The sequence below is a fragment of the Cyprinus carpio genome, chromosome A7, assembly GCF_018340385.1.
Source record: "Cyprinus carpio isolate SPL01 chromosome A7, ASM1834038v1, whole genome shotgun sequence".
NCBI lineage: Eukaryota > Metazoa > Chordata > Actinopteri > Cypriniformes > Cyprinidae > Cyprinus > Cyprinus carpio.
Window position 1 is genome coordinate 44,995,092 of NC_056578.1, and position 9,723 is coordinate 45,004,814.

Consider the following 9,723-nt stretch of genomic DNA (forward strand, 5'->3'; position numbering starts at 1 on the left):
ATTATAGATCATGAAGCCACTCATGAGAGAGATTGTCTTTTTAGACTCACTGTACGCAATGCATGAGTCTGGATTTGGTGATGATGAGTACAGAGCCATTTTTTAGGTTCACAAATGAGGCATACTGTTTGACATGTTCAAAATAACAATTTATATTTTCGGCTACGGCCTGTACTGATAATTTTGGCTACGTTCTTATAGCCTGTACTGATATATTTCGGCTATGTTCTTATAGCCTGTACTGATAATATTTTGGCTACGTTCTTATAGCCTGTACTGATATATTTCGGCTACGTTCTTATAGCCTGTACTGATAATATTTTGGCTACGTTCTTATGGCCTGTACTGATATATTTCGGCTATGTTCTTTAGCCTGTACTGATATATTTCGGCTACGTTCTTATAGCCTGTACTGATATATTTCGGCTACGTTCTTATAGCCTGTACTGATATATTTCGGCTACGTTCTTATAGCCTGTACTGATATATTTCGGCTATGTTCTTATAGCCTGTACTGATAATATTTTGGCTACGTTCTTATAGCCTGTACTGATATATTTCGGCTACGTTCTTATAGCCTGTACTGATAATTTTTGGCTACGTTCTTATAGCCTGTACTGATAATATTTTGGCTACGTTCTTATGGCCTGTACTGATATATTTCGGCTACGTTCTTATAGCCTGTACTGATATATTTCGGCTACGTTCTTATAGCCTGTACTGATATATTTCGGCATGTTCTTATAGCCTGTCTGATAATATTTTTATGGCCGTTCTTATGGGCTGTACTGATATATTTCGGCTACGTTCTTATAGCCTGTACTGATATATTTCGGCTACGTTCTTATAGCCTGTACTGATATATTTCGGCTACGTTCTTATAGCTTTACTGATAATATTTTGGCTACGTTCTTATAGCCTGTACTGATAATATTTTTGGCTACGTTCTTATGGCCTGTACTGATATATTTCGGCTACGTTGCTTATTGTACTGTATGATATATTTCGGCTACGTTCTTATAGCCTGTACTGATATATTTCGGCTACGTTCTTATAGCCTGTACTGATATATTTCGGCTATGTTCTTATAGCCTGTACTGATAATATTTTGGCTATGTTCTTATAGCCTGTACTGATATATTTCGGCTACGTTCTTATAGCCTGTACTGATAATATTTTGGCTACGTTCTTATAGCCTGTACTGATATATTTCGGCTATGTTCTTATAGCCTGTACTGATATACTTTCGGCTACGTTCTTATAGCCTGTACTGATATATTTCGGCTACGTTCTTATGGCCTGTACTGATATATTTCGGCTATGTTCTTATAGCCTGTACTGATATATTTCGGCTACGTTCTTATAGCCTGTACTGATATATTTCGGCTACGTTCTTATAGCCTGTACTGATATATTTCGGCTATGTTCTTATAGCCTGTACTGATAATATTTTGGCTACGTTCTTATGGCCTGTACTGATATATTTCGGCTATGTTCTTATAGCCTGTACTGATATATTTCGGCTACGTTCTTATAGCCTGTACTGATATATTTCGGCTACGTTCTTATAGCCTGTACTGATAATATTTTGGCTACATTATTATCATTTTAATTTTTTAAAAACATTTTTTGTAGGAATCTTGCACAAACAATAGATCCTGGGAGCTGGACTGAAAAGACTGGGCATGATATTGCGGTGATTAATAAATGGACATTTAGATACTCCAAACAAATATATATCCCATATTCTGCATATCATGTAGATGTCATAATTTAAAAGAGTGGCAGTGGCTTTCATCTATTTGACTTGTGTGTTACCTTTTTTGCTGCTTTTAGGGATTGCCACGCCAAACCTTTGGAAATGACTGCGGGATTTTCATGCTTATGGTAAGGTCTCAATTTTTTGTCAACTATATACAAGTTTCTGTCAACACTGTGAATAAAATGTCTTCCATCTTTTCTATTGCAGTATACCCTTTGCATTGTGACAGGTGTGGGGTTTGACTTCCAGGAGGTTAGTTGGTTTAAAAAAAAATAATAATGTACAAGGAAATTTCTCACTTTTACATGTTGTCTGTGTGTACACTCTTCATCATGAAGAAAATAGATACATCATGAACTAAACGATTCTCCTCATCACTGTCACGCATCTTTCAGATGGACATGCCTTTAATTCGAAAGTGGTGGTGTCTTCTTCTGATGGAGCGCTTCAAAATAGAAGGGTATGACACCACTAAACATTATATGTATATTAATTTCTGTACAAACAGACTGGACCTACCTGTGCTTTTAAACAGTTTAAACCACACCTTTCAGTCAATTAGACATTTGTGTGTGTCACTTGTACACCAAATGCCTTAGTTTTTGCCTATGCAGTACTTTAGATTAATCTTCTTAATGTCTGAAAGGCATGGTCAGCGGTTTGCCTTCTGGACTGATGAGGCCAGAAGCTTGGTCCAAGGAACTCTTCAGCCTGTCTACAGAGTCCCAAGACAGAGTGCTGTCTCTGAGAAGGTCCCAGTCCACATTGAGTCTGTGGATGACCGCACCACAGAAGAAAAGAGACTGGTGGACTTTATAGTAAAGTTACAGGGATCTGAGGAGCATTTGGTGGTACAATTGTATCTTTTAACTATGCTGCAAATTATTGTATCTTTATCTTAAAAGTATACATTTCTTATAAATAACTGTTTTTGAACCATGGTTTGTCCATAAGGTGTACTCAACGGGAAGCCCTCTAAGTGGTTACATAAGGTAACCTCTTCCCGGGTGCCTGTCTACCTCGACAGTGAGGAACAGCAGGACATCTTGTTTGCTTATCTGAGAGGAGTGCTGGATAGAACACCAACAGAATTGAGCTTCACAGATGAAGTGCAGTTCATCTGTGATGTTCTTTTTCCGGAGGTATGCCGGTCCATGTAATGTGTTTGTTTGTGTCCTGCTCCTGCGCTTACAAAAGCTACTGTATAAACTACATGCTGGTGCTACTCGTGCATGGACCCATGTTTAATAGCTTGCTGTTCAGTAGTGCTATAACAGTATATTTATATTAATGTTTTTCATAGGCCATCATATATGCCCTGGCTGCCCTCCGGAATTTGTCCTTGCAGGAGGCTGAGCAGGTCTTCCTTTCTGGTCCATATTATCATTTCAGGTCAGAGTACAATATGAATTATTTTTGCACAATGCCTAGTGCACCATTTTGCTACTGATATTTCTGTTATCACAAAAGTGATTTGTTCTCTGATAACTATTTCAGTGAAGTGGAAGAATTCAATAGAAAGATTGACAAACAATTGAGGAAAGAAGGGAGATCATTCAATTGGTGGGTATTGCTCTTATGTACTTACACATTTGAAGTTTGTGATTAGATGTCAGTAACATGAATATTCTGTTTGGCTCTCTCTCTAAAACTCCAACAGTGCATAAGTGTTAAATCAGATATATATATATATATATATATATATATATATATATATATATATATATTTATATTTATTCCAGTTGAATGTTAAACAAATGTTTCTTATTTATTTATCTCTCTCTCTCTCTGTCTCTCGCTCTCTCTTTCTCTAGAGTTGAAGCCTGATGGAAAAGGGGTTCGCTTTGGTGCTGTTGTGATGTTGTCGCAAAAATGACATATATATATTATATATAAATAAAACATTCTTGAATCATTCTTGTCTCGTCTTGTCTCTCAACAACCTTTAAAATATCGGCTGTAATTTAGTGACTGCATACGCTGATTCCAACTTTAAACTTACCTGATAATGAGCTAATTCACCTTAAGGAGGTTAATCAATATACTGTATAATTCAAGAGACTAAGACTTTTAAAGTTCTCACATTTTTTTACTATTGTTTTAAAATTGATATACATTTTATATTTATATTTTGTGTAAATTCATGTTTAAATTTAAAATTGTGACTCAAAGCACACTTAGTAATTAACCTCTGCTGCATTTTGAATCAAAAATCACATTTAAAAACAAATACTACTGAGATTAATATATTGATGCTATATACAAACATGACTACAAACTAAACCAACAGGGTCCTAGAACTGCGGTCCTAGATCTGCGGTCCTGAAACTGCAGCCTCCGGTTGTGCAGGAACATACTATTGCACAAACTGGTCTCAAGTTAAATCCCAAGTCCTCAAACAGTTAAAGGTAATGAGATAATTAAGTGTCTAATTAAATGAAGATTGTGCATTAGTGATGAACACCTGCTGTTAACAATCAACATCACTGAAGAAAAGATAAACACAAGAACTACAACTGACTCCAGGCACAGCCTTGGATGAAATCAACTAACTTTTCCACCATATTTGTGGTCAGTATTTGCTTCAGCTGGGCTCTTGAGCCTTTTAGTATTTTTGATAAATTTGCGTTGAAGCAATTGTATTACTGTTTTACAGTAAAAGTTTGCACAATGTTTTAATTAAATCTTGAGCTAGTTAGTAACTTATGATTTTGATGACTGTATGATCTTGATTTAAATTTCTTGATTGTGATTTAAAAAAGAGAGAAGTCTCATTACGCAAATGCTGCCATAATGCTTCAATATTAAGAAAAAAAAAAAACAGTTTAAGATTAGGCCATTTAGCCATGAACATTTATCATATGATCCTCAACAGTGGTGAAAATCATTATTCATACTGAAGTGCATTATGGGAGTTATTCATGTATTGCAACATGAAGCATTTTGTTGATTGTCACCTTTGTAGACATTCTTATGCTGGTTCTTGATATCTGTGTGTGTCTAAAAAGCACTAGAGTTCAAATTTTCTATGTGCATTACACAAATTTAAAATGCATTCCCTGTAAATATTAGAGCAGCACTTTTTTGCGTGCTGTAGTTTCACTGGGATGATTATTAAAAATCTAAACTTATGTCCCTGTAAATATTAGAGCTTTTGGACATAATCAAACAAGCTCATTGTGACTATATATTCACTATATATCACTAATCTCTCTCTTCTCTACAACACCACATATAGAACTACGGAGAGAAATCTAGCGCAACAAGTCAAGGGTCAAGAGCACAACTAAATCAAACACTGATCTCCATGATGGTGGCATCATTTTAAAGGGGTCATGACATGGTTTTTTTTATTTTATTATTATGGTCCCCTAGGTGCAATTATAGTATTACTATAGTTTAAAAAAAAAAAAACTTTTAAAATGTAGTGAATTATGACATTTTCCCACCCTGTTTCTCGTCCTTTGATTCAAACAGTCTGTTTTTGGGTTGTTTCCCCTTTAAGAGTTCAGTGTTAACGCCCACTGTTATGATTGGCTAACGACAATGCCTATGGATCAATTATTAACGCCCCCAGCCAGAACATTTGCGGATTGAGCGTAACTGTTTAGTAGCGGGTGATGCATTCGAAGCGATGGCTCTTGCAATGATAAAACCTTATATGTTTGAGCACATCTGCGTGGCATTGTAATTTTCCTGTACACAGACCCACTCGCTGTCTGTCGACTGAATACTTGTGAGACGCGCGGCGCGACAACGATACGAAATGAGCGTAGTTGTCTTGTGCTGGAGGCGGTCATATGCAAATGGTTGGAACCTCACTTCGCACCGTGACGTCACTTCTTACCATGGATCCAGAACGAGCTGTATTTAGAGCTTGATTAAATAAATGGCTCGTTTATAATGGGGAGGACCTCTTAAGCTATGAAACTTGCAGGACGTTTTAATGGTACAAAGACCTCTTATATTCCAAAAGATCAAGGCAAATTTGGTTTCTCATTTCATGACCCCCCATCAACCAATAAAACATCAACATCTGATCCTCTGTAATTTTCAATAACAGCAGGTGTCCATCACTAATGCACAATCATCATTTAATTAGTCACTTAATTATCTCATTAACTTTAACTCTTTGAGGACTTGGGACTTGTTTTGTGACTTGGAAGGAATGACTTGGTTCCATCTCTGGTGAAATCAGCTGCTGAGTTCATGGGTGGAGCAAAAAATATGGCAGGACTTTTACTCTTTGGCCCCTGGACTTCCCACCTCTGGTTACTCTTTGGCCATGACTCCCAGCATGCATTGCTGCATGAATAAATTATGCCCCTAAATTGTCCACTTATTTTCTTGAATTCTCATGTGCTTATATTTTTGCTTTTGTCTTAAGTTTTAGTAGCATGTTTTGTGATGTTCAGAACTTAACTGTTTATTTATTTTGTGGATTGTCACCATTGCTGTGATTCATACGCTGATTCTTGATGTGTCCGTCTAAATTATAACAAAGGTTTTTTTTTTTTTAAATGAGTGATATTTTCTTAATAGTCTTTCATAACTTACAGCTCAGCAGTGTTCTTCTTTTGCTGTAGTATCAATACTCAATAAGAGAACAGACACAGGATTGGATCAAAAATAAGAGAATGTTTTGTTATGGTCAATGTATAAAGACCCACATTCGTTTACGCTGTTGACTTGTGTACTTTTGTTTTGCTATAACAGGTTCCAAAGGCGCATTGTTACAGCATGTTAAAAAAAAAAAAAAACCTTAATTGTTGAAAAGTCACGTTCGTGAGTAAACACTGATCTCAATCATGGTAGTGAAAAAAAAAAAACACCTAAACCTCTTTAATTCTGAATAAGATCTTCTGTAGACATATGACAGAAATAAAGTCAGTCTGGTTAGTAATGTGAAGGTTTTTTGAAATAAAGTCAAACTGTAATGTGTGAAGCTGGTAATGCTGTTTTAGGAGTTGTTTAATTAGATCTTGAGAGATTAGATGTCTTAGTTGTGTTTTCTCTTTTCCTTCAGTGATTCTGTTTGTTAATAGCAGGTGTTCATCACTAACGCTCAGTCATCAGTTAATCACAGAATTATCTCATTAACTTCACTGATTCAGTGTTACTCTAACACTCTGTAGTGTGCACACATTATAAGTGTTCATTTAAAACTGAGGATTTTGTTGTGGGGTTTAAAGGGTTAAAGATTAAAGATGAAGAAAAAACAGCATGAAACAATTTAACAGTATGTTTTACTGTTTCGTTTGTGGAGATCTTTAGTTGTGCTCCTGACCCTTGACTTTTTAACTTTGCTTTATTTGATTGCTATATGTGTATATTTTTTTTTTGTTGTTTAATGGTTGCCAGCAAAAAAGTGTTTTTCTACAGTTTGTTGCCGTTAAGTCAAGGAAAAAACGCCAATATACTGTAAAATGTAAAAGTCAGATTTACCAAATGAAAAAAAGTTAATTTGACTAAAATATTTGTGAACATCCACAGAAAAAAAGTTAGGCCACAAAAACTGATGTTCTGCTGCTTTATTCAAAGACAGTGAATGTGGAGTCACTGATACAGTGATGATCTCTGTGTTAAGTATTTCAGTACATACATGTGTGCTATAGCTGACAATGAACTATGGTGATTTGAGTAAAAGTCATGCATTTAGTTACTGTATTACTACACATTAAGTCTTTGCAGTTTTATATTAAGAAATCTTCCTTCTTACTGGAATCAAATGAAATAAATTCATAGTACTAACATTGTAGGAATGATAGTTTTTAATCTCGAACTGTTTGAAGCAGTGGGAGTGGAGTTAGTTTCCATGGTAGAATTTACGGTAAAATACTGTAAAAAAAAATTAAGAGTGGTAAATTAATGGTTGAGAGCAGTAAATTAGTTTTTAATCTCGAACTGTTTGAAGCCCGGTAAATTACTGTTATTTAACGGCAAAATTTTTACAGTGCATAAGAATTCAAGAAAATAAGTGGACAATTTAGGGGCATAATTTATTCATGCTGCAATGCTTGCTGGGAGTCATGGATGAGTTTTGTTCTGTGATGGTACCCATGCTTCTTTTGATTTTATAGTCACAAGCAAGTCTTCAAGTCATATCCCAAGTCCTCAAAGAGTTAAAGTTAATGAGATAATTAGTTGACTAATTAAATGATGATTGTGCATTGGTGATAAACACCTGCTGTTATTGTTGAAATTACAGAGGATCAGATGTTGATATTTTATTGGTTAAAATTGGTACCACCATCATGGAGATCAGTGTTTGCTTTAGTTGGGCTCTTGACCCTTGACTCTAATGTTAGATATTTCTCTGTAACAATGCATGAAGTGTTATAAAGCAGAGAGCTCAATACTGTACAGTGAGCAGATATTAGCTGTTTTTTTTATGCTGAGATAATAATCAAAAACTGATCTCCACAATGGTAACATCAAACAAAACAATAAAACATCATCATCTAAATCTCTGTAACTCTCAATAAGATCTTCTGCTCTCTGATCTAACAGAAATAAAGTCAGTCTGGTTAGTAATGAGTGAAGCTGGTAAAGCTGTTTGTTGATTGTTTAAATCTTCAGTTGATTTCATCTAAGGCTGTGGCTGAAGTCAGTTGTAGTTCTTGTGTTTGTCTTGTTTCTCTTTTCTTCAGTGATTTTGCTGGTTAACAGCAGCTGTTCATCAGTGTCTTAATTCATTCATTAGTTTTAATTCTCTCTGTCAGGTGAACTTTATTAGTAAACTCATGTAGGGAATAGTGAATGAGGGTGTAGGGTGGAGGGTGTGATTTGAAACACAGCCTCTGAGTGTCGACTTTGAATGTTGTTAATTTACGATATATAGCAGCAGGCTACCTTCTCGTAAAAGATGAATATTACCCAGAATGCACTGTTTTTTAATGAAAAACAGTATGTTACTGTTAAAAAAAGGCCGCTTTTTTACAGTGATTTTTAACAGTGTAGGTTTCTTGGCGATTGGAGGCTTACTGGGTGTCAAGGGAAGTTGGGAAATCATGAATCATGAATCATCCCATCTTCATAATCATGATCAGTTATAGTCACCCTGCCATCACTGTTCGCTGCTTTGCTAAAAGCACTTGGTTGTTTTTGTGCAGATTTAGGCATTTTGTTTTAATGTAATGATGTAAAAAATACTGTACAGTTTTGCTCAGTGTGAAAGATCTTTCAGAAGACTAATTTATCCTAATTAACTGAGTTTGATGCTGAGAGCATGAATGTTCCATCCACTCACAGCGCCATCTTGGCCACCCCCGACTGTGAGAAAAGTTTCAGCCCATTTAGGCATGCAAAAAGTACGTAAATATCCCGGATATAACACCTTCTTGTTTAATGGCGAATAACTCCTTAAGAGCATTATCGCCATCTATTGTACTGGGAGTCAAATTAAACTTACATAGGTAATGGGTCTGAACTTTTAGGAAATTTTTTTTAAAAAAGCTTGTGGATAATTCACTTACCCCCATGTTGTTCCAAACCCGTAAAAGCTTTGTTCGTCTTCGGAACACAATTTAAGATATTTTGAATGAAAAACCGGTAGGCTTGTGACTGTCCTATAGACTGTCAAATAAATAACAGTGTCAAGGTCCAGGAAAGCATCATCTGAATAGTCATCAGTGATTCAACCGTAACATTATGAAGAGACGAGAATACTTTCTGTACGCGAAGAAAACAAAAATAACGACTTTATTCAATAAGTCTTCTCCTCTGTGTCTCTCCAAATCAGCATATGCTGTGTAAGGATGCGCTGGTTTTTTTTTTTCAAATCAAAGCTAAATACACATAGAAACAGTGCATCCTTGTGGCGTGGATGATACAGAAGAGCATACACAGCATACGGTGATACGGAGAGACACAGACACAGTAGTTATTTTGGTTTTCTTTGTGTACAAAAAGTATTCTCGTCGCTTCATAACATTACGGTTGAATCACTGATGGCAGATGGA

General features: G+C 35.8%; 1 long non-coding RNA gene across 1 annotated transcript; it reads left to right on the forward strand.

Moving 5' to 3' along the window:
• Nucleotides 1-2,721: 2,721 nt before the first annotated feature.
• Nucleotides 2,722-3,457, forward strand: LOC109074918. Its single transcript, XR_002015110.2, has 3 exons — nt 2,722-2,904; nt 3,066-3,154; nt 3,260-3,457. It is a non-coding gene; the product is annotated as an uncharacterized LOC109074918 (long non-coding RNA).
• Nucleotides 3,458-9,723: the final 6,266 nt, after the last annotated feature.